This window comes from Oncorhynchus keta, chromosome 9, assembly GCF_023373465.1.
Source record: "Oncorhynchus keta strain PuntledgeMale-10-30-2019 chromosome 9, Oket_V2, whole genome shotgun sequence".
Classification (NCBI taxonomy): domain Eukaryota; kingdom Metazoa; phylum Chordata; class Actinopteri; order Salmoniformes; family Salmonidae; genus Oncorhynchus; species Oncorhynchus keta.
This window is the reverse complement of record NC_068429.1, coordinates 31,317,071-31,342,197: the sequence shown is the minus strand read 5'-3', so window position 1 is coordinate 31,342,197 and position 25,127 is coordinate 31,317,071. Positions and strand designations below refer to the sequence as shown.

Sequence of the window (25,127 nt, the reverse complement as noted above, 5' to 3'; positions counted from 1 at the left end):
TCTCAAAGCCGAACTAAAGGCCATTGTAAATGCCATCCGAAATGCATAGGCTCTGAAACACTGGAAAGCAAACTGCATTGCATAGGCCTTTTGACCATTTTCAGGACCATGGACAGTGACAAGCCAAATTAATCGCTTCTCTGGAACGTTTTCAGGACCATGGACAGACAAAATGCATAGCCCTCCATTCTGGAGCATTTTGAGGACACTGTACAGCACCTCCACAGCGTTTCTCAGCTTGCAGGGTGCAAACAAATCCCACAAGGTCACTGGTTATTCATTCACTGGGCACAGTGTACAGCTATTATTCCTCATTTGATAGATTGTGCGTGTGTGTGTGTTGTATGTGTGTGGGAGAGAGAGAGAGAGACCTGCGTAGATGGGTTTTATTCCTGACTGTTTTAGTTGATCAGGTTTCCATTGAAGTAGACACACAATTATGTAAAAGCGCACAATGTAGTGTAGTGCTCGTCATGCATCCCGTATGAGTCTATCTTGGATTTTATCCCGGAATCTGCCTCAATGAATGGCCCGTCTGATTTTCAAACCTAGACCCTACACTTTTCTCCCTACACTTTTCTCCGTTTGCATATAGTCCGACTCGGGGTTGCTTTACCGTCTGTCACACTGTCTCCTTTGTCGTCGTCGCCCCCCACACACGCACACACACAGTTGAATCTTTATAATTGTTGTTTATCAACACAGAAAGTCACGACACGGTCTCTCGTTCCTCCTCCATCCTTCGTTCCCCCCTCTCTCCCCCGTTGGACTCATGTGTTCCAGTCCCACCCCATACTGTCTGGCATTACCGTCCTCTACAATACAAAACGGTATTCTCAGTACCTCCCCCTAGTTTCGCTTGCTTTTGCACTCGCTCAGTCTGTGCATCTCTGACTACCTTCATTGACATCCACCCTACCACCTCTCCACCTGCGTACAGCTTTCACGGATCCGAGCTAGCCAGAGCCTCGCTAGAACACATCGGGATATTTCTTCCGATCAGTTGAGCTCACCCATTTCCCCTCAGGTCGATTTGGTCACTGTGTCTCTCCGTGTATCAATGTATACGACCTCGCCGAGCCGAAGGATTTCTCTCTCTTGAGCATGAGAAGGAACACCATCTCATCCGCAATCCAACGTCTAAGATTGAGCTACCAGCATGCACACTGGATACATATGCTCCAGCAGAAGTTTTCGGCCAGAAAACTAAAGCACATTGGACCACAGATTCCCGAACAAGTGGGTAAATCAGTTTTAGGTAAGCCTAGATAAGTTTCGTGTTATTTTCTATAAATACTCTACCCGTTATTACAGTAGCTGGAGGTTATGCTGTAGCCTCTGGACAGTTATGGCGATGTTGCATGATCAGCATGATACTGTCCTTTTTGGACGATGCATTTTTCTGCTTTATCATTGCCAGGTTTTGCGTCTTATATGTAGCCTATGTGGGTTTTCATGTGTCCAAACTACGTCGGTGTTATTTATCTAAAGTAAAAGTTACTACATGTCCATTACTGTGGAGCTGAACAACGTTAGATACTAGAACCTATAGGTTGCATTTTTTTTAAAACATATGACTGACTGGAGACGGAGTGTTGGCAATGTATTGGGAGGAGGCTGCAGATGAAGTCGAGAGAATGAAAGAGAGGATTGGAGTGGGGGAGAGACCACTAAGAATCAGTTTTCAGTCCACGCACACTTTCTTTCACATTGCCCCTCGCCTCAATGAATGGCCCGTCTGATTCAATCCAGGGCCCTATGAAGTTCGACGGCATAGCATCTTAATATGCTTGTCTATTCTTGTCTATCTTGTTCTAGAACACCCGCTTTGCAGCTCAAACGTTGATTCACATTGCCCTGTTGGTTTATATCAACATTACTGCAGTTGATTGTGCAATGGGAGTCCATATCAGTTCATCTTACAATATTTCATACGACATGTATATTGACCATTCTGTATTGCAACGGAGAAATGCATTACTGTTTAGCCTCAGTCTCTCTGTTATTACGAGGCGGGAAATTGTGTGTCACTTATTTGATCTTATCCGTGAATAATTTCAAACAGATTGGACAGGTCGTGTGTGTGTGTGTGTGTGTGTGTGTGTGTGTGTGTGTGTGTGTGTGTGTGTGTGTGTGTGTGTGTGTGTGTGTGTGTGTGTGCGTGTGTGCGTGTGTGCGTGGTGTGTGTGTGTGTGTGTGTGTGTGTGTGTGTGTGTGTGTTGTGTGTGTGTGTGTGTGTGTGTGTGTGTGTGTGTGTGTGTGTGTGTGTAAAAATATGTATAAATATGGCATACCGGTATATGCGACAATATGATTTGCCTCATTACATTCTCAACACAGATATAGCTGTGTTGGAGAGCTGCTCAATCAATAATTCAATGATGCTGATGTTAATGGCTAATTGATATCGATTAAACAGATCAGAACAATTATAATCAGGAAAGATATGTCATTTTTTGAGGTAGCACCAATGATCCAAAGTTGCCTCTCCCTCCGTTCCTTCAATGGAAGTTGTATGAGTGCGCTACTGTTCACTAACTGCGGGGGGAGCTCGCGCTCTTTTGCGCCATGTGTCACGTAATCCGCTACAGGCAGGATAATTGACTGATGTCGATGGATACAAAATTAGAAATGCAACTACTCTTTCGGTGTGCACATCGTTTTAACAACTAATGACTGTGTTCTTCTTCTTATGCTTCTTCTCAATGAGTTTCATACTTTGAATTACTTTTTTACTCTGTCCATTTACAGTATATATGTATCAATATTGTATTTTTAAATGGCCATGCGATTCTCAGTAACTTACTGTTCAGCCCTCTGTTCAGATCCCCCTCCCAGTGGCAGATCAATCATGGACTCTGTTTACTCTCCTACATCAGACAGAAGTCATTTCAAACTGACATCTAAGATCAATTATCTGTTGACATCTTAATATTATTCAAATCATAATAATGTCATATAGCTGGGAATCTACCAAGATAGAAGTGGGCTACAGTAGCAATTTCAACAGATTTACTGTCATTGTCATTGTCAATATCAATATTGACATCATATCCATGCTACCATGTGGCCTGTCCTGTGATCAACACAAAGTTGAAAGTAAGTTGTCAATCGATATAGCTCTCATCAAGTCCCCTCTAGAGCCACAGAACAAAGGCTGTTTTATTTCAAATGGCTAATTCAATCTGATGGACTTTATATTGCCTACATGCTGGCAACATGTAATTATTTTCAAAGAGAAACAGCTCACAATCACAAATGCCAAAAAGAAAATGCCAGCAGTAGCTTGAGGCTACAGCTATATCCCATGCTTGGTGACCCTGTGTTGACTAACCATTCAAAGACTGGGGGTACATGCTGCAGCGTAATGTTTTTGTGACGCGTGCTGTGCACTCCAATGATGGATTGATTGCAACCTCATGTTGCCATGATTCACAAAGGCAAAAAAAGGACTACACACAAGGGTGTGCACAACACCTACACACACACACACACACACACACACACACACACACACACACACACACACACACACACACACACACACACACACACACACACACACACACACACACACACACACACACACACACACACACACACACACACACACACACACACACACACACACACACACACACTAATGGTTTTGAGAGCATAGTAGCACAGTCTCCCTTAATAGATAAACTGGGAGGTAGGCAGTGGTCCATTCTCCTTGAGTATGGACAAGAATATCAAATACAAGGTCTCTCGGTGCTGGAGCTAGAAGAGCTAACTGTCTTACATTGATTGCCAAGAGGCATCAAGCATCTTCACTATTGGCAGGACTAGCAGTGGGTGCTGTTTCCAGCTGGAGTGCCCCGGAAGGCTTCCTCCCAGGGGGAATAGAAAACCTGTTTTGATGGGAAGAAAAACAACAGGGGTCAAATCATGCCATGTCAGAGCAACACAAAACAGATGGTGAACTTCATTCCAAATCCCTGGCCTGCAATTCTCCACTGGGGCAGGATGTGTTAGTTGACATGAGGTTATTGTGGGATTGTTTGACTATTACCCCAAACCACACAGTGTTATTGGATAACAAATTGTCTCAAAGCTTAAAAAACATTCTTTAACCTGTCTCCTCCCCTTCATCTACACCGATTGAAGTGTATTTAACAATTGCCTTCAACAAGGGATCATTGCTTTCACCTGGATTCACCTGGTCAGTCCATGACATGACAAGGTGTTCATAATGTTTTGTACACTCAGTGTATATTTGCACCTTCATCAGGGAGAGAACCGTGTCTATGTTAGACACTGGTGGAGAACTTGAAGATTAACAGACGTATTATCTTGAACCACTGTAGAAGACACATCTTTGTGGTTGTGAAATATCAATTTTTTTATAACCTGCATGTGGATGGAGTTGTATGGCAATGTGTAAAATGTAGATTTATTTGACGCACACAAACAGAGCTCGTAATGATTCACCCTGAATCAAGATACATACAGTCTTTACTGACATTCAACAAAGATGAAAACAGTAAATCAATTTCAGCCAAAACCTGTCGTCAGCCGAGTCATCGACCAGACCAGGCCAAAAACATGTTTACCTTAAGAAAATCCATTGTGTGGTCAGTATAAAATAGGTTGACTCAGGTGCATGTCCACCTACCTACATACTGATCATTTTATGGATTAAACAAATCCATATATAGATAAATTCACAAATGTAATCCCAAAATGTACCCAAACGATAGACCAAGGAAAATGTGCATTTATTTGTGGAGAGTGAGGAACATAGCCTGAGGGACATTGATTGACCAGAGAAGTTTATGTGGATAGACATAGTAGGCTGCAGAAACGTGTGAAGATAACCTTGACTTGAATCAATCCAATTTAGTGCAAGATTTTGTTTGGGAATTGTTTTTTACTCATCTTTTATAATTTGATAGTTATTGTTGCGCTTCTGATGGATTAGATAGACAATTAATTGTTGAATGTAATTAATGGATTTGGCAACTTTGTTGCACCTTAAACAGTTTTGCAAATTAAGCTAATTTGATTTTCCTACTTTTAGGCTGTAATATTGCTGTAGCCATTATTGAATATAAACGGTATTAGCCTCAGGAGAGAGACTGCAATTGAAATATAATTATGAAAAGGAAATCTTACAGCCTCTGAGCCTACATTGTTTACTGTATCTGGTCTCAGATTTATATTTGTTTTGTAGAATTTAAAAAATCTTACAGCCTGCATTTTCTGTGTTTAGACAACATATTAGACAGCAGCATACGTGTTTAGAATAATGGATGTATTACTATTTTATTGCTAAATGTTTCGCTGTCAAGATCCAAATATTAATTTGGTCAAATCTAGGACTACCGTGCAATAAGGGTTGTTCTTGGTATGCATTTGAATGGCTCACTGATGGACAGAGACAGGTTGTATAACTATAGATTAGTGTTTGACATTTTGCTGATGACTTGATTCTATCAACAGGTTGGTTTTATGCCACCACTGTCAAAGCTATTAGACATGAATGAAGACTTTATGGCTTCCCAATCACAAACACATTGCCACTCCTAAAAACATGTGCAATTGTTGTCTCATGGTATGTTGATGGGCGGCCCTATTCATGCAGGTATAAATGTTCACATTAAAACTTCTTATGGATCGGTGTCCCGTTAACTGGACACTTGTTGCTCAATATGCATAATGTGACTAAAACATTGTTTTAAGATAAAACATTGTTATCATCATGACTCTTGCATTTAGGCTATGCGTCATGCTTGGCACCAGTCATAGTAACATTAAGAATCCTTACAGTTAAAGTAATGTACAGTATCTATCTATGGCTTTGCCTGGATATCCATTGAGCCACATTACACCTCTATAAATAACAAAGCCTCAATTTGGGCTGCCATTTGGGCTTAATTAACCTCTATAATTCATACAATTATACAATTACGATCCTTGAATGATGAGGAAATATCCAGAGCAGCAGAAGCTCAGTACCTTGGTTGCTTGCATGTTGGATTGGACTCTAGACTCCTGTTCACCTCATGACAGGCTGGAAAGAAGAGAGAGAAGAGACTCCCCTACGGGTAATATTGGGCATCCATGGTGGGACTCACCAGCTGGAGCGCCCTCTTACCGTAGCTTGCGGAGGCTGCTGGGATTAACAATGGCAACCTGGAGGGGAGGGGGGTTCCTTCCAGCCAGCTGGCTGCTCATCCTCACCACTGGTACAAGTCAGTCCCCAGTCAGTGCAGTACAGTGTGGGAGCTGGCTGCCAGAAAAATTATAAGCTCAGTTAGAAATTCCATGTGTGCCTCTCTCTCTCTCTCTCTCTCTCTCTCTCTCTCTCTCTCTCTCTCTCTCTCTCTCTCTCTCTCTCTCTCTCTCTCTCTCTCTCTCTCTCTCTCTCTGCCTTGGTCGGTTGTCTCCCATCTCTGGCAAATTAGGGAATTAGCGTTGTCTTGATGCTAATCCCCCATTTGAAACGCCGCTGTTTAAACCCACTTTCTCCTTCATGTTTTCTAATAGGAGAAAGGAGAAAAAACAGCCAGGCCCTTTGTTTTTTCCTTGAGATCAAATAAATATCTGTTTTGAAGATCTGTTTTCTCTTTAATAAAGGTAGATTCTTACCATGAACTGAGTTGTGAATTCAGGATGGTGGTCTGTCAAAATCAAATTGTAGTGGTCACATACACATATTTAGCAGATGTTATTGTGGGTGCAGCAAACTGCTACACCCGCAATATGCTTCCATGTGCAATTGAAGCCCTAATGTCTGGTAAGTTGTAATTTGTCCACTATGTAGAAATGGAGGGATTTACGATGACTCAAGTTGTTGATTCAAATTTGCTACGGGGTAGCATCTCTTACGTGGCAATCCCTAAAACTCTAAATGTTCTGACTTTGCCTGCTCACCCAGTTAGAAATGTGAAAATACGTATTGGTGATTCATGAGAATGTCTTTGGCTCAATGACGAATGGTTATGAGCTATATGAAAGTTACTGAGATATAACATTTGGAACATCTGCAATGGTATGAGATTTGACTTCTTCACCACCCAAACCATCATCATCCTCACTGACTGCCTGCAACACTAAAGTAACTCATGAAGTCATTTCAGTAAAATGTCTTCATCCATTGCTTATCTTCATCAATTCTTTATTGCCACTGAGAAGTTCAGATTTCCCAGCTGCCTTGGTATTGGCTATAAGCTCTTGATCTGGTGCCATTGTTCAGCTCAGAGTTCAGCCTTTTACAGAGAGCCAGACTTGAAAGAAGGGACTGTGGGCCAAAAAAAAAACAAGTCAGTCAGGCAGTCCTGAATCTACCCAACTAATCTGCAGTATCAGCTGTGGGGGGAAATGGCCTGGTGCAGGCGGTTTTCGACATCACTTGTCCGGCCCCTCACAATGACTTGTGGCCAGGTGTAGAGGGAGGAGCAGGAGGAAAAAGAGGATCAGGAGGCAGGCAGTCTGCTTGATTTAACAGTAATTATATAGTGCTATTTCCTCTGTCTCCCTTCTCTGCCACTGGAAGCCAGTAGTCCTGTCACCTCATGATCACGTAATGGGGAGTACATGCCTATTAGAGATGAGGCTAATTGCAGGGGGCTTCTCCCATGATTCTTGTTGGTGAGCTTGGGGTGATGGTGAGGGGGAGGATGGGGGGAGAGGGGAGATGGAGGTCGAGGTGTTCAGGAGACTGTGGAAACTGCTTTATAAACTCTGGAGACATTTCCAAGGCAATGACTTTGAAATTTGAACTAGGGGAATACATCAGTATGGTTTTTTCCCCTTCATATGAAAGAAAGGGAAATCTTGCTCTAGGAGTGTGAAGTAATTTCCTTTTCCTACCGTGAGACCATTTCTAGAGTTCAGAAAATGGCCCCTCTGTGGTAAGGGTGAGTGCTTCTGGTGATGTGGCTACCTTGGTTCCCTTAGTAATGACAGTATCAGCAATGGTTGATGATCATGATATTGCGCCTGAGTGTGATTGATAGTTTATACAATAGTATCAGACGATTGATAGTTTTAAGGTCTTATTTTATCTTAAGCCAATGCTACACAGTCATTTGGCTGCTTCTAACAGCCAACTGAGTTTATAGACTTCAGTGAAACAACCTCATTGTCAGTGGTACCTTTTGCATCATTAAAAAAGTCTGTTACTGTGGAAGCTCATATAGTCCTCTGTTGCTGCAGGCCAAATAGAACCATGTTCCAGACTTTCCAAATCCTCCGTCCCACTCTCCCCACTCTCTCTGTTTGTTTGGCATTGACTCAAGGCTGAATTCTAATTTGAGAGCTTTTACATGCACTGCATTGATGGACATGTCCATATCTGAACTCAGCCCATTTCTATCGATGCCTATTCACTTCAATGGATGAAACAGTTGCAACTATTTTGAGCCATAGAGAAATTGGTAAAATGTGGATTGAGTAGACCGACTGTAATTTGTAATACGTTGTGTGCCCAAGTGGAGGATGATTTAATGACATAGGCTTGGAAAACCGAACTCCATCAACTGTTTTCTACATTCGAGTGTTCCCTAATTTGAAGTCACATGAAATCCCTAGCCACCAGAACACTGCCCATGCATTATTGAAATCAGTGTTATCGGTTGTTTCCCAGATTTGGCTTCTATTTACGCTTACTTTACACTTTACACAACAGACAAATCCCTCCAATCATTAATCGAGACGTTCGTCAAAGCCTCAGTGCGTTTGAAATATGAATGTGATGCAGTCATTCACAGTGGGCCTATTTGTTACTACGTGATGCCTTTCCTCTTGAAAAACCCCCAGAACACACATGGGTCCCAGGCACTGAGACGGAAATGAGTCATGTTTGATGTTGTCAAACTGCTGACAGAGTGAGATACAGGGAGTTACAGACACACACAATATCTCATGTATGATTTAATCAGCCTATTGCTTGTTACTGATTTATTTCAAACAGTGCAGGGGTTTATAATGTGACCCATACTAATTGGTGGCCTATGATCACTGTTGGTGTTGTTGTGTAACACCAGTGGTACTTTTTCAGCAAAAACAGCATTTATTTTTTGCCAAAATTTCTGCAGACTCCATTATTCTGGGCCAGAATTTCTACTGATCCCAACACAAATCTAATGACATAACCTTAACATAGGTAAATGTTTTCATCTATCTTGTAAAAATTAAGAGAAGCAATAAATGCATTTACTCACTTACATTTTATTTTTCAAATTATATTTTTCAAAACGTTGATTATTGTCCCATACAATAATCTGTACTCAATCATTTTTTAAATTTGTATTTTATTTGGCTGCAATTCCACTGTGATTACACCCCACTAGGGGTCATGACCCTGACTTTGAATACCACTGTGTTATGCAGTACTGTACCATGTTTTGCAGGACACTGACTGCACACATACCACCACTGACATGTACAGTATGTGCTGCTGCTGTTTTTGACAAGCAAGGAGTGATGCTCATTTGATCCACAGAGACATGTAGGGGGCATGTAGGGACAAACACATACTCAAATAGGCAGGAATCAAATAATCTGTCAGACATGTACACACGAATGTACACACAAACACATAGACATATACACATGCAGACACACACATACACATGCAGACACACAGACACACATGCACACACACACACACACACACACACACACACACACACACACACACACACACACACACACACACACACACACACACACACACACACACACACACACACACACACACACACACACACACACACACACACACACACACACACACATCACCACAGAGCGTGTTGTCCTGCTGATGGAGGTAGTGCTGTTAGTTTTAATGATGGAGAGGCCAGTGTAGGTAAAGCTAGCTGAAGCAGGTACAGTATCCTCTCCAGGCTTTACGCACAGTCAGCACATCAACAATGTAGGGCAGAGCATAGGCCATGGCGTGTAGAAGTCGCTATAGTGAGCAGAAAAATGTGCAATGGAAGCCATACTGAACTGTCTCTCCTGCAAAAAGAAGGGTTGTGTTTTGATAACTTTTGAACGGAACACATAAAAAATGTGAGTGCTGTGATATTTAAGTGATATTTGTATTTGGAGGATATATTAGCGTAGGTGTGGTTAGGCACCAAACATCGACTTCGAGGGCATTATCACTTTTATACAACACTTACCAACATATTCAAATAATGATTTTACATATTGTCATTAAAAACTTTATTTTGATTAATTTATGGTTACTCTTTCAAATCAAACGTTATTTGTCACATGCGCCGAATACACCAAGTGTAGACCTTACTGTGAAATGCTTACTTACAAGCCCTTAACCAACAGTGCAGGTCAAGAAAGAGTTATTTTACTAAAGTAAAAATAATAAAAAGCAACACAATAAAATACCAATTATGAGGCTATATACAGGCGATACTGAGTCAGTGTGTGGGGGTACAGGTAATTTGTACATGGAGGTAGGGGTGAAGTGACTATGTATAAATAATAAACATTGAGTAGCAGCAGTGTACAAAACAAATTGAGCGATGGGGGTATCTCAATGTAAATAGTCCGGTGGCTATTTAATTAATTGTTCAGCAGTCTTATGCCTTGTGGGTGGAAGCTGTTAATGAGCCTTTTGGTCCTAGACTTGGTGTTCCGGTACCGCTTGCCATGCAGTAGCAGAGAAAAAAGTCTATGACTTGGGTAACTGGAGTCTCTGACAATTTTTTGGGATTTCTTCTGGCACCGCCTGGTATATAGGTCCTCGATGGCAGGAAGCTTGGCCCCAGTGAGTAATGTTGCTGCTCTGTAGCGCCTTACAGATGCCGGGCAGTTGTCATACCAGGCGGTCATGCAACTGGTCAGGATGCTTTCGGTGGAGCAGCTGTAGAACTTTTCGAGGATCTGGGCAGCCATGCCAAGTCTTTCAGTCTCCTGAGGGGGAAAAGGTGTTGTCGTGCTCTCTTCACAACTGTCTTGGTGTGTTAAGACCATGATAGTTCGTTAGTGATAGTTCGTTAGTGATCCACTACAGCCCCGTCAATGTTAATGGTGGCCTGTTCGGCCCGCCTTTTCCTGTAGTCCACGATCAGCAGCTCCTTTGTCTCGCTCTCATTGAGGGACAGGTTGTTGTCCTGGCACCGCACTGCCAGGTCTCTGACCTTCTCCCTATAGGCTGTCTCATCATTGTCGGTGATCAGGCCTACCACCATTGTGTCAGTAGCAAACTTAATGATGGTGTTGGAGTCGGGTTTCGCCACACAGTCTTGGGTGAACAAGGAGTACATGAGGGAACTATGTACACACCCGAGGGGCCACAGTATTGAGGATTAGCGTGGCAGACATGTTGTTGCCTACCCTTACCACCTGGGTAGCAAATCTAGGGTTACTACTCAAGCCGGCTGATCGTTCGTTCTATTGGTTCGGTTGCAAGAGATGCAATCTAGTCGTTAAGTATTTTTGTTCTGTAGCTATGGATGCGACCCAGTCGTTAAGTCTTTTTGTTCTGTATCTATGGATGCAACCCAGTCATTCAGTCTTTTTGTTCTGTATCTATGGATGCAACCCAGTCATTCAGTCTTTTTGTTCTGTATCTATGGATGCGACCCAGTTTAAGTCTTTTTGTTCTGTATCTATGGATACGGCCCAGTCATTTGTTCTAAATACCATACTGGCAATAAAATATTTATTTTTGTTTTATTTCACCCCACTTTTTCGATCTTGTCTCATCGCTGAAACTCCCCAATGGGCTCGGGAGAGGTGAAGGTGGAGTCATGCGTCCTCTGAAACATGACCCATCTAACTGAGCTCTTTAACACCCGCCAACTTAACCCGGAAGCCAGCCGCACCAATGTGTCAGAGGAAACACTGTTCAACTGGGGACTGAGGTCAGCCTACAGGCACCCGGCCTGTCTTAAGGAGTCGCTAGAGCGTGATGAACAAAGTAAAGCCCCCCGGCCAAACTCTCCCCTAAACCGGACAGTGCTGGGCCAATTATGCGCCATCCTATGTGACTCCCAGCTACGGCACAGCTCAGGAATGAATCCGGGTCTGTAGTAACAATGCCTTAGAACATTGCGCCACTCGGGAGGCCCTGGAGATCGAATTTCAATACTGAAACAATGTTGCATATTTCAGAGAGATAGACAGCAAGGTTTATACAAATCTCCACTATTGAAAACCAATTTTTAGTTGAAAAGAAATGGGAGATAATGTCTAGATGCTTTTTATCGTGGAGATCAAGTTTATAAATTGTCTGGCTGGGCTGATGAGACAGTGGATTGCACAGTGAGATGGAACAGATTAAATAGGCATTTCAACGGCATAGAGTTAGCCGGTGGTAACTTGTAGAATAGACACTGGCTGGAATGTGGTTTTAACCAATCAGCATCCAGGATTAGACCCACTCATTGTATGATTGATTTTTCTGACCACTAACATTGACCAGTTATTTAGCTTTTTGGAGTAGTCCTCTTTATGTTTGATTCGATCCATAACTTTCATAACCACTGGTCTCTATGGATATGAGGGGTGATCTGCATGAATACCGACACCTTCCTCAATAGAGAGAAACTAACACCGGCTCTGGTTATGGAATAACCTACATTCACAGAGTGCTTACAACATCACCCAGTTCTGTTATGGCACTGAGAGCAAGTTTGGAAAATCTGGTCCTTGAATTATTTAGAGTAGACGACATCTCCTTTCAGTGACATGGACCATATATTCGATCAGCAATTGTGTTGGTAGATGAATCTCACTGTGTAGGGATATAATACACATGGACAGCACTACGATATGTTTACTTACATATTGAAATATTGCCTTGGCATGGTAAATGAACACATTAGCCCCGTGGGTATGAACTGGGAGCTTCAGAAAGAGGACAACTCAGGGGAAGATGAGCGGCAGAGGGAATTCAAAGGCAACGGGTCAAGAGCACTCTATTTTCAAGCTTAAAATAGGGGTTGGTCAAATTTGGGTGGTAGAACCAATATTAAGGGCATATTTTTACCGATGATAACCTTGCACCGTGAACCAGGGAAGAAAGAAGAGAAACTAAAGATATTCCCTCAGCAGAAATGCACAATCCTTTTAGTCATATCAGCCCTGAAACCTCTACCCTGGATGCCTCTGCATATGGAGTGTGTGTGTGGGTGTGTGTCTATGTGTGTGTGTCTGTGTGTGTGTTTGAAGTGTGTCTGTTTGTGTATGTGCACACATTTAAAAAGAGCCATATAGCACATATCTTCACCACTAACACCACCTTTCACTACCTCTCCTCGCTAAGCTATCACCATGGATAGAGCAAAGTACTACTTATTTGCTCTGCTTCCATGTCTGAACACATTCAAACCACTTTCCAACTGCTTTCTACCGCTTAACACCATCTAAAAAGCCTTGGGTGGCAGTTACAGAACTCCCATGAATTCTATCAAACACACAATGTCAAACCTTTCCCCACCTCAGTGCAAAAACACAGCATTTAATAATCATCGGAAAACAGCAAGGCAAAGTCGTGACCTCCATTTGTTTGTAGAGGCAATCGTCCAGTTACAGCTGCCGTGGCGCTTCTGTTTATGACTGTATCATTGGAGGCCTTGACATCGTCAGAACAGAGAGATACCATACTAATATTTTTTTCTGTTTTAATTCATTGGCAGCTCCTGTTTGCATCTGTTGTGAGACAGTGCCAAACTGTCTCAATAGTTCCTGTCCAAATTATAATTATTTTCGTCCCCATTCGAGTCAGGGATGATTATCATTGCCAAGGGAGCCCTTGACACTAGGGTAATCACTGCACTGAAATGCATCCAGGTCTATCAGGCAGAGGCGGCCAATTCTACTGGTGGCTAGAAGATAGTAAACAGCTGAGACTGTGAGGGCCGTCATTAAAACAGCACACTGGCTGGTGAACAGAGCAGTGCTGCTACTCTCAGAGAGACCACCCAACCTCTTTTCAACTACACAAAGAGAAACAGAGATGTACTGTAGTTTCAAACTCGTGTTGGTGTGTATGTGTTTAAGTACAGTATGTCTGTCTGTTTACGTGTGTCCTCAGATATATACATACTCCATCAAACATGCTCAGTTTCCTATAACATAATCATACACTAAAGTACCAGAATTAAAACTATGATTGATGTCGGACCTCACTCAATATTGATCATTCAGCGTAAGGGGGGGCCTCAGTCTTTGGAACTGAAAAAAAACAAAACTTCACAATATTGATATTCCTGCATCTGCTAGCTCAGATGTGTGGCAGGCTTTGGATGCTGCTGAGCTGTTTCATGAAGTAGGAATTGAGATGGGAGTGTGAGGCTTGTCCCCCCCCAATCTGCTAGTGCCTCAGTGGATTCATTCTGATATATGGGTAGCACCCTCTATGCTCCCTCTGCTTTCCCTCCATTTCACCAATTTATGACATTGAATTAAGAACAATGGAACCATTGATCGTCCCCTTTAAAACTACTAATACTGGTCTCCTCAGAGTGAGGCGACGGTTGAATAGCAGCCCGGAGTAGAGAGAGTCTCCTTCCAGATAGCTCGGGAGGCACTGTACAGTATGTGTCAAGAAGTGAAATGGGGATAAACATTGTACTGGGGATGGAAATTAGGTCAGTAAATTCAGGCATGCTACTGGGACGGAGGTGGGCTGAGGGGGAGAGCGGATCGGAGGCCCAGACGGAAATAACGCACTGCAGCAGGGACGGAACCTCGCTCCGCATAGCACCAGGGGTCCGGTCCCTGAAGAGGGGAGCAGCTGTTCCATATTTTTGTCAGGAGAGACAGGAAAACAAGAACTGACTGCAAACAAGCCCTCCTTTGGAAACTCTTCAGCGAAAGGTTAGCGTTAGGCGTTGTGCGAACGAGGATGTGCTGGAAACAACAGTTTATTTGTTATTTCAGGGGTTTGTATGGAAAATGTGATGTGTGGCAAATTTCCATAGGGTTTGCTGAGGTATGAAGGTCAACTGCTGACTCGCTTCTCTTTGAGCATCACCTTGTGAATGGTCCCAGTGTGTGACAGGGATGAGGAGGACAACAGCAATGTTTTTTATCCTCAGCACACTCCTGCCTCTGATACTGAAATAGAGCGAGGCGAGTCATCCATCTTTCCACTCTGATGAAGTGGGAACATTTCCACACATATTTCTCTGAGATAAAAAGCTGTCCCTGTGGTTCAATTTGAGCCTTGCGATTCTCAGCTGCCTGACAACAACATTGCGTCACCCCCTCCAGCCCAATCCAGCACCGATGGGAAGATTTAAATGCTCTTGTACAGATACACATTATGATGGATCTGTCACAGTAGGGGGTAGCAGGAGGCATGCACCACTGTTTAATTCCACAGGTAATTAGAGAATTATCAAAAGTGCTGCGGCTCAGACTCACTGTGTATGTGTAGCCTGTTTTGTTGTTCTACAAGCAATGGTTTACAACACACAAACATACTTCACACACTTTGAGAGAAATACACACACACACGCACGCACGCACGCACGCACGCACGCACGCACGCACGCACGCACGCACGCACGCACACACACACACACACACACACACACACACACACACACACACACACACACACACACACACACACACACACACACACACACACACACACACACACACACACACAGACTGACACTTCCTACACTCCGAGACAAGAAACACGCATGCAGTCCTCCAACACACTTCCTCAGAGACACATACTAATGTTTTTCCCAGTATCTGGTGCTTCCATTGTTACACTCATTTTTGTTTGAGATGGTAGAAAAGGCCAGTCACGATAACATCACTTGACATTTACATGTGTGAGCACAGAAGAACCGCAAGTGGGGAGTAATGTCATTTACATTTTCTCCGCAGCCCAGTTCGGGGTCTGATTCATGTCAGGGGTCCTCTGGGTACACATGGAGTGTGACCAGCTCAGGGAATGAAAGTGGGGCTTCAGTGCTTCCACCTTTCATCTTATATCATTTCACTGGAGCATTACAACAGGCTAGCTGCATGAAATACCTATTAGGGTGGTTGAAGCAGCACTCGTCTTCTTTTTTTTCTACTTTTAAATGATAGGTGTAGCGGAAAAAATGTCTAACAAGTGGGGACATACAATTTGAACGAGGGGAAAGCAGCGGAAGAGAATTCTCATCAGCAGACCACAGAGCAAATTAGCTAGAGCGCTTGAAAGCCAATTTGCAGTTTGACAAATGATTAATCTTCATCTATAACACACACACCTGCGGTGGTAGATTTAGTGACAGATGCGAAATTCCATAGCCTGCCTTTGCTAGCTTTTCAGAGACGTGGTAGAAGTGTCTAGCGCCGACCGAGAAATCAGAATGATTCTGCTATGCTTGCACTAGCAAGGTAATTTTGTTCGACAGCTAGCATCATGGACTTCTCCTCACGGAATGAGAATTTGTTCTCCCCAATTCAGTCACTACTTCACGGCAGTGAGGGACGAACAACAGCTAATGTGAAATTGAAAGTACTGTAGCTTACTGTAGTCTGTGTTTTGCTGACAGAGACAGGACATGAATGATTAGCCTATCTACTATGGTGCCCTTGCTTCTTTAGGATGCCGGGTGTTATTTTTGTCCTTTTTGTCCTTTTAAAATTTTTTTTTTTTTTTTGATAAGAGAGAAAGACAATCACAGAAAATATTGAAATCCATACATGTGTGACAGTTTATCAAACTGTGGAATAATTGATTCAGCTAGACCTCCCATTCATGGAGAAAATGGAATAGTCAAGTTGGATAGAGTGACTGTAGTCATGAAATCTAATGAAAAATAATTAAAACCGTTGCCTTATAATTTTCTACAATAATAGTGAATTATATTTTGTTTAATTTAATTCCCGGTTAGGGTAGCCACTGTAGCTAATTTATCTGGATCATATACTGCGACACCTTGACCAGCCAAGCTGTTGGTCTTCCTTCCACATGCTTCAGACCTTGCTAATTACTTGGCTTTACAGAGTCAGTTTAGCTTTAGAAGGATGCATAAAACCCACCCGCCCGGCATCCCCGTCCACTGCCCCGTCTGCCCTCCGCCCTCTCGTCGGCCCCCATTGAATCATCCCCTCCTGGAATAGACTGGAAGACAATAGTTCAGCAGCCAGGTAAATTGGAACAATAACTCAGACCATTAGTGAATTAGTTTGTTTTTAAAATCGGCCATTGATGCCGGGAATGAGTTGATTGGTTGCAAACGACCCAGGCATTTAATTATTGAGGGGGGGGCCTGCTGAGCCATGCCTTCTGCAGGTCAGAGTGCCACTGCAGTCCTAAATAAAGCAACAAAAGGAGGGAAGTGAGGAAGGGACAAATCCAATGGAGTGAGCCTGTTCGGCCCATTTCTGTTACTTCCCTGCAATTGCAAGTGGCAGGCCATTACCACGCCTGTCCAGACATCGCTGCAGGCTGGGTTATAATAATTCTCATTATTCTGAAATCTCCCTGTGTTGGCAAAACCCTCCCCCTCTTTTTCTCCCTTCCTCTCCATCACTCTCCACCATCACTCCATTCCAACCCTCTGTCCCCCTCGAATGCATTAATACATAAGGTAACATATTCCCAGAGGAGTCAAACCTGCCATGTTGGAATGACATCCATCCATAGCTTATGTTACTTCTGACATTACTGCTTGTGTTACCTCAAACCACTTTGACCAAATACATTCTAAAACAGGACGCCTGACAGCAGTGCAGAGCAGACCACATCTGTGCCTGTCAAAAATAGATCTGGCAACAGGGAGCTTAGCATCAAGGCTGCCTTGAACTGATGTCATAACCTATGTCTGGATAAAGCACAGGATGGATTGAATATACTTGAACCCCCCTAGAGACTGGTCCACCCTGCCCCATGTCTGTTAGATAAGCGGCCACAAAGCAGCAGGCTTAATTCTCCCCTGTTCTCCCTACCTCCCTGGGATCCAGAATACAAATGCTGGACAAGCCTCCAGTTTCTGTGAACTTTGTGGAACAAAGAGATTGAGGAAGGCATCGATCAGTGGGTGGTTGGAGGCTACGAGACACGCATGGAGAATGATTTCCTCAATGAGCCAGCAGGGGCGAGTGGATGCGGGAGTTGCTGTGTGAATATGACCGTTTAAAGGGGGCTCGTACAAACAACGCTCCTTTATTGTTTCTCAGTTATTTGCTGAGGCAGACTACCTCCTCTCTTTATCCGGTTATTCAGGGACTCACGTGACCTCTCCCTCTACCTCTCTCTCCCTCCCTCTCTCACTTTCCTTCGCTCTGCCTCAGTAAACACATCACATCAACATTCAAAATACATATTCCAGACACCCTGAGGCCACCGTGTGAAAATCGAGGGAGATTTGCAAACAGTGTGGTTCTTCTTACACAACAGGAGACAACCAGACCGCGGATGGATGGAGAAAGAGAGAGAGGGATAAAACATCTGATGTTGAATCGCCTCCGGGAGGTGTCTGTCCATAAGAACGTTGCCTGCATGCAAATAAAACTGCCTAGCTTGCCTGTCATGAAATCAAGCTACTGTGCCGTACACTCTTTATTCTCAAATTACAAGCGGTCTAGTCTGTAAAGATGGATAATTATGGTGCAAATCCTCCCCTTGGTTTCAGAGATATGATGTGATCTCACCCCAATTTTTGTGGGGTGGGTTTTGCAATGCGGGCTGAAGCTCGTCTGGTACAATTTCCTATCATCGTTAGTCCATTTGGATGTAGATGAATCCTCCACAGGGGTTAGTGTACTGCAGCTCAGACAGACAGTGATGCTATATACCCCAGGTGGTATGAGGAAGCTCCGGGCCACAATAACAAGAGATATGGGAGAAACAAACTGGTAAGGGAAGGAATTATCCACACAAATCCTGCCTGCCAGACAACCCAGATCTGAGCAATTTCAGAGGCCGTAGAGTACTGTATGTTTGGATACCAGCATGGCAGTTAGAGTGGTGTGCACTCAGAGAGCAAAAGAGTGCTGCTGGTCTGAATGGTGTCTCAATACCCCTGGGCCAGCAATCAGAACTGTACCAGTCTCATTCAGTGTAAAATAGCAAAAGCGTGCATGTGACTGGCCTGATGAGTCTGTCGCTAGGGGTGGCTAGGGTCAGCATCTAGTCTATTAGGGGTGGTTAAAATCACAATTGTAAGGGATTGTAAAGTGCTATACGTGTGACTGAAAGGAGTTAGGTGTAGTTGTGAGTGACAGAGTGAGTGCATCTGTGTGTGTGTGTGTTTTTGTGTGTTCATGCATGCGTGTCTGTTTGTGTGTTCATCCCTGTATGTTAATGCCGGGGGTCTGTGTGGCGATGACTTGGTGGCTGTGCCAGGGTCTCTGGCTGCTTTGTCATGGCATCTGTGCAGCCTTTGATCTCAGTAGGCAGAAACAAACAGGGGTGATTTGGCTGACACTTACAGGGCCTGTTCAAATCCTGTTGCCTTCATCTGTCCTGCTGTCTCACTTTTGTCTGTCTGAGGGAGGGAAAGAGAGAAATACTGTATCCAACTGACAAAGGCTTGGTGGACACGATGAATAGTGTGTTCGTGTATGCTTTGCCCTATTTTGGGGGTCATATACAGTACATTACATCATGCTGTCTGTAATACCAGTATAATAATTGTTTGGTTCTGTCAGAATTAGAAATGATAATGGCATAATTAAAAAACCTAATATCCAATATACAGTAAGTAAGGGATAAACGCAGATGTTCTGTACAATATCTTTGAAATAGTTGCAAGGAAATGTACAGAACAGAGGTGTTTATTCCGCTTTTACCACAGTTGATAAATAAAACAATACTAAAGCACACATTTACCTGTAGAAGTTACATATTTGCATTGATATTTTTATATTTCTAAGTAAATTCATACTTTTTCATTCTCCCACCCAGTTGTTTATTCTTTTTGTTCTATATACAGTATATGGACAAGACCCAGTCGTTCATTGCTGGCTGGCAACGTTCTTATCCCTTTGCTTGCTACAGTAGCTAGCCAACTACTGGTAACACAGTCGTGTCAAACATTGCAGACAAAATAACAGCAAAGTAGCTGCAATTGCATTTGTTTAAGCTGTTTTCTAGTGATTTGGATACATTCATAACAATGAGCTGATGATGCTCAATTTCGCCTGGTATAGAACATGTCTCTCGACAGGACACTGTTCATTACAGTCAGAGGCATCATGTCCATAGGGGGCACAGTGGCACGTGCCCCCCTCAGATGTGTCCTGATTAAACCCTCTACAGCAGTCGTCGCCAACCTTTTCTGAGTCAAGATCACTTTCTGTGTCAAAATGGAAGATGAGATCTACTGCTCAGCTTTTTTTTTTAAAACATTACTTGAAAAACATAAGTCTGTGCAACATTAACCTATTAAAAACAGTACTGTAGTGTAGCAAGGAGGTTTGTGGAGAAGCTATAGGCCCAAAACAAAAAAAAATACAAAAAATTAAATAAAATCCAGTGCCGACAGAGATGGCCGCCTCGCTTCGTGTTCCTAGAAAACTATGCAGTATTTTGTTTTTTTATGTGTTATTTCTTACATTGTTACCCCAGGAAATATGAGGTTTTATTACATACAGTCGGGAAGAACTATTGGATATAAGAGCAACATCAACTTACCAACAATACGACTTGGAATACTACTTTCCAGAAGCGGTTCCTCTGCTTGGTCCACCACCCAGGACAATGGATCGGATCCCATCAGGCGAATGTGTTATGATTAAAGAGACGTGGTGTGATCATTACATTTACATTACATTTAAGTCATTTAGCAGACGCTCTTATCCAGAGCGACTTACAAATTGGTGCATACACCTTATGACATCCAGTGGAACAGCCACTTGCATCTAAATCTTTTTTTTGGGGGAGAAGGGGGGTGAGAAGGATTACTTACCCTTACTTACCCTATCCTAGGTATTCCTTGAAGAGGTGGGGTTTCAGGTGTCTCCGGAAGGTGGTGATTGACTCCGCTGTCCTGGCGTCGTGAGGGAGTTTGTTCCACCATTGGGGGCCAGAGCAGCGAACAGTTTTGACTGGGCTGAGCGGGAACTGTACTTCCTCAGTGGTAGGGAGGCGAGCAGGCCAGAGGTGGATGAACGCAGTGCCCTTGTTTGGGTGTAGGGCCTGATCAGAGCCTGGAGGTACTGAGGTGCCGTTCCCCTCACAGCTCCGTAGGCAAGCACCATGGTCTTGTAGCGGATGCGAGCTTCAACTGGAAGCCAGTGGAGAGAGCGGAGGAGCGGGGTGACGTGAGAGAACTTGGGAAGGTTGAACACCAGACGGGCTGCGGCGTTCTGGATGAGTTGTAGGGTTTAATGGCACAGGCAGGGAGCCCAGCCAACAGCGAGTTGCAGTAATCAAGACGGGAGATGACAAGTGCCTGGATTAGGACCTGCGCCGCTTCCTGTGTGAGGCAGGGTCGTACTCTGCGGATGTTGTAGAGCATGAACCTACAGGAACGGGACACCGCCTTGATGTTAGTTGAGAACGTCAGGGTGTTGTCCAGGATCACGCCAAGGTTCTTAGCGCTCTGGGAGGAGGACACAATGGAGTTGTCAACCGTGATGGCGAGATCATGGAACGGGCAGTCCTTCCCCGGGAGGAAGAGGAGCTCCGTCTTGCTGAGGTTCAGCTTGAGGTGGTGATCCGTCATCCAGACTGATATGTCTGCCAGACATGCAGAGATGCGATTCGCCACCTGGTCATCAGAAGGGGGAAAGGAGAAGATTAATTGTGTGTCGTCTGCATAGCAATGATAGGAGAGACCATGTGAGGTTATGACAGAGCCAAGTGACTTGGTGTATAGCGAGAATAAGAGAGGGCCTAGAACAGAGCCCTGGGGGACACCAGTGGTGAGAGCGCGTGGTGAGGAGACAGATTCTCGCCACGCCACCTGGTAGGAGCGACCTGTCAGGTAGGACGCAATCCAAGCGTGGGCCGCGCCGGAGATGCCCAACTCGGAGAGGGTGGAGAGGAGGATCTGATGGTTCACAGTATCGAAGGCAGCCGATAGGTCTAGAAGGATGAGAGCAGAGGAGAGAGAGTTAGCTTTAGCAGTGCGGAGCGCCTCCGTGATACAGAGAAGAGCAGTCTCAGTTGAATGACTAGTCTTGAAACCTGACTGATTAGGATCAAGAAGGTCATTCTGAGAGAGATAGCGGTAGAGCTGGCCAAGGACGGCACGCTCAAGAGTTTTGGAGAGAAAAGAGAGAAGGGATACTGGTCTGTAGTTGTTGACATCGGAGGGATCGAGTGTAGGTTTTTTCAGAAGGGGTGCAACTCTCGCTCTCTTGAAGACGGGAGGGACGTAGCCAGCGGTCAGGGATGAGTTGATGAGCGAGGTGAGGTAAGGGAGAAGGTCTCCGGAAATGGTCTGGAGAAGAGAGGAGGGGATAGGGTCAAGCGGGCAGGTTGTTGGGCGGCCGGCCGTCACAAGACGCGAGATTTCATCTGGAGAGAGAGGGGAGAAAGAGGTCAGAGCATAGGGTAGGGCAGTGTGAGCAGAACCAGCGGTGTCGTTTGACTTAGCAAACGAGGATCGGATGTCGTCGACCTTCTTTTCAAAATGGTTGACGAAGTCATCTGCAGAGAGGGAGGAGGGGGGGGGATTCAGGAGGGAGGAGAAGGTGGCAAAGAGCTTCCTAGGGTTAGAGGCAGATGCTTGGAATTTAGAATGGTAGAAAGTGGCTTTAGCAGCAGAGACAGAGGAGGAAAATGTAGAGAGGAGGGAGTGAAAGGATGCCAGGTCCGCAGGGAGGCGAGTTTTCCTCCATTTCCACTCGGCTGCCCGGAGCCCTGTTCTGTGAGCTCGCAATGAGTCGTCGAGCCACGGAGCGGGAGGGGAGGACCGAGCTGGCCTGGAGGATAGGGGACATAGAGAGTCAAAGGATGCAGTAAGGGAGGAGAGGAGGGTTGAGGAGGCAGAATCAGGAGATAGGTTGGAGAAAGTTTGAGCAGAGGGAAGAGATGATAGGATGGAAGAGGAGAGAGTAGCGGGGGAGAGAGAGCGAAGGTTGGGACGGTGCGATACCATCCGAGTAGGGGCAGTGTGGGAAGTGTTGGATGAGAGCGAGAGGGAAAAGGATACAAGGTAGTGGTCGGAGACTTGGAGGGGAGTTGCAATGAGGTTAGTGGAAGAACAGCATCTAGTAAAGATGAGGTCAAGCGTATTGCCTGCCTTGTGAGTAGGGGGGGAAGGTGAGATGGTGAGGTCAAAAGAGGAGAGGAGTGGAAAGAAGGAGGCAGAGAGGAATGAGTCAAAGGTAGACGTGGGGAGGTTAAAGTCGCCCAGAACTGTCATAACAACATACAGGAATTCAAGTCCTTTTGTTCACCTGACCTAGAATTCCTTACAATCAAATGCCGACCGCATTATCTAACAAGAGAATTCTCTTCGATCATAATCACAGCCGTGTATATCCCGCCCCAATCAGACACATCGACGGCCCAGAAAGAACTTCATTTGGCTGTATGTACACTGGAAACCACATATCCTGAGGCTGCATTTATTGTAGCTGTGGATATTGACAAGACTAATCTGAAAACAAGGCTCCTTAAATTTTATCAGCATATCGAATGCGCAACCCGGGCTGGCAAACCCTGGATCATTGTTATTCTAACTTCCTCGATGCATATAAAGCCCTCGCCCACCCTCCTTTCGGAAAATCTGACCACGACTCCATTTTGTTGCTCCCAGCCTATAGACAAAAACTAAAACAGGAAGCGCCAGTGCTCAGGTCTGTTCAACGCTGGTCCGACCAATTGGATTCCACGCTTCAAGATTGCTTCGATCACGTGGACTGGGATATGTTCCATATAGCATCGGACAACAACATTGATGAATACGCTGATTCGGTGAGCGAGTTTATTAGCAAGTGCATCAGTGATGTTGTACCCACAGCGTCTATTAAAACATTCCCCAACCAGAAACCGTGGATTGATGGCAGCATTCGCGCAAAACTGAAAGTGCGAAGCACGGCTTTTAATCAGGGCAAGGTGCCCGGAAACATGACCAAATACAAACAGTGTAGCTATTCCCTCAGCAAGGCAGTCAAACAAGCTACGCGTCAGTATAGAGACAAAGTAGAGTCACAATTCAATGGCTCAGACACAAGAAGTATGTGGCAGGGTCTACAGTCAATCACAGACTACAAAAGTAAAACCAGCCCCGTCATGTACCACAATGTCTTGCTCCCGGACAAACTCAACAACTTCTTTGCTCACTTTGAGGACAACACAGTGCCACTGACATGGCCTGCTACCAAAACCTGCGGGCTCTCCTTCACTGCAGCCAACGTGAGTAAAACATTTAAACGTGTTAACCCTCGCAAAGCTGCCGGCCCAATAGGTCCACAGACGACGCAATCGCAATCCCACTGCACACTGCCCTAACCCATATGGACAAGAGGACAACCTATGTAAGAATGCTCTTCATCGACTACAGCTCAGTATAAATACCATAGTACCCTCCAAACTCATCATTAAGCTCGAGACCCTGGGTCTCTACCCCGCCCTCTGCAACTGGGTCCTGGACTTCCTGACGGGCTGCCCCCAGGTGGTGAGGGTAGATAACAACATCTCCACCCCACTGATCCTCAACTCTGGGGCCCCACAAGGGGGAGTTCTCATCCCTCTCCTGTACTCCCTGTTCACCCATGACTGCATGGCCATGCACGCCTCCAACTCAATCATCAAGTTTGCAGTTGACACTACAGTGGTAGGGTTGATTACCAACAACAACGAGAGGAGGTGAGGGCCGTCGGAGTGTGGTGTCAGTAAAATAACCTCACACTCAATGTCAAAAAAACAAAGGGGATGATGGACTTCAGGAAACAGCAGAGGGAGCAGCCCCCTATCCACATTGACGGGACAGTAGTTGAGAGGGTGGAAAGTTTTAAGTTTTAAGTTCCTCGGCGTACACATCACGGACAAACTGAAATGGTCCACCCACACATAGAGCGTGGTGAAGAAGGCGCAGCAGCGCCTCTTCAACCTCAGGAGGCTGAAGAAATTTGGCTTGTCACCAAAAACACTCACATACTTTTACAGATGCACAATCGAGAGCATCCTGTTGGGCTGTATCACCACCTGGTACTTCAACTGCTCCGCCCACAAACGTAAGGCTCTCCAGAGG

At 44.6% G+C, this 25,127-nt stretch overlaps 1 protein-coding gene across 1 annotated transcript in view; it reads left to right on the top strand.

The window, feature by feature from the left end:
• The first annotated feature begins 792 nt into the window (after positions 1-792).
• LOC118387543 (BMP/retinoic acid-inducible neural-specific protein 1) overlaps positions 793-25,127 on the top strand; it is a 168,761-nt gene continuing 144,426 nt past the window's right edge. The window contains exon 1 of the mRNA XM_035776005.2: positions 793-1,258. The gene's annotated coding sequence lies outside the window, so the exon portion shown is untranslated. The remainder of the gene's footprint in view (positions 1,259-25,127) is intronic.